This window comes from Nematolebias whitei, chromosome 22 (genome assembly GCF_014905685.2).
Source record: "Nematolebias whitei isolate Nwh7 chromosome 22, NemWhi1, whole genome shotgun sequence".
NCBI classification, from domain to species: Eukaryota; Metazoa; Chordata; class Actinopteri; order Cyprinodontiformes; family Rivulidae; genus Nematolebias; species Nematolebias whitei.
In genome coordinates this window covers 1,286,499-1,287,387 of record NC_056519.1, presented here as the reverse complement: position 1 = coordinate 1,287,387, position 889 = coordinate 1,286,499, and the positions used below count along the sequence as shown (strand labels likewise).

Here is an 889-nt window from a genome sequence, read left to right as displayed (position 1 = left end):
GCTTGTTTCAGTTCGTAGTTTTAGCTGTTGTCAGGCTTGTTTCAGTTAATAGTTTTAGCTGCAGTCAGGCTCGTTTCAGTTCATAGTTTTAGCTGTTGTCCATCAAGACCTGGTCCTTGTAATTTAGACGTTTTCTATCTTGGCTTCCTGTTGCTCCAAACGAAGAATGTCAATAAGTTTGTTTGTCAACAAAAATGGATCAGCTGTAAAGATCAGGTTTTAATCAGAGAAGCTGGTCCTGAACATGAAAAAGGAAGTCCAGCGCTCCAGATCTACTTTCATGGACTCCAGAAGAGAGTGATCATTAACGTGAAGTTTATGACATCACAGAGACTTTAGCTGCACATTTGTCCACCATGTGGGACAATTAAATCCAGGTGCTTTCATTCTTGTCCTCAGGTTGTCCCCAGGTCTTTTACTCATTGTGTTTTTGTCTCACACTTGTCTTCTTGCAGCTTCGATTAGTCTCATCAGTGGACACTCAGGGACAGAACCTTTGTTCAGTGTCTCCAGCTCCTCAGTGAGGACAGCTGAAGGACAGCAGCTGTCAGCTGTCCTCAAGCCTCTAGATGACGTCCTCACCTGCTCGTCTTACTCGCTCAGAGAGGACGTCACAAAGACGAGGTGAGTAACAGAACCTTTAAAGTCTCATGTAACAAAGTGAAGACGTCCTCTGGACGTTCACAAAACAAAAAAAATGTAGAAACGTTTGGTCTTTCATCTGAAGGACTTCTTCAGTCTGAGGAGCTGTGTTCATCTGAAGGACTTCTTCAGTCTGAGGAGCTGTGTTCAGCTCAGTCATTAACAGATCTTCTTGTAGTGGATCAGTTTGGGAAGATGAGCACAGCTCCTCAGACTGAAGAAGTCCTTCAGATGAACACAGCTCCTC

General features: G+C 43.9%; 1 protein-coding gene across 1 annotated transcript in view; it reads left to right on the top strand.

Moving 5' to 3' along the window:
• The window catches only part of dusp16 (dual specificity phosphatase 16), a 17,265-nt gene that overhangs the window by 11,387 nt on the left and 4,989 nt on the right, over positions 1-889 (top strand). Inside the window, exon 3 of the mRNA XM_037695616.1 lies at positions 456-624. The gene's annotated coding sequence lies outside the window, so the exon portion shown is untranslated. The remainder of the gene's footprint in view (positions 1-455; positions 625-889) is intronic.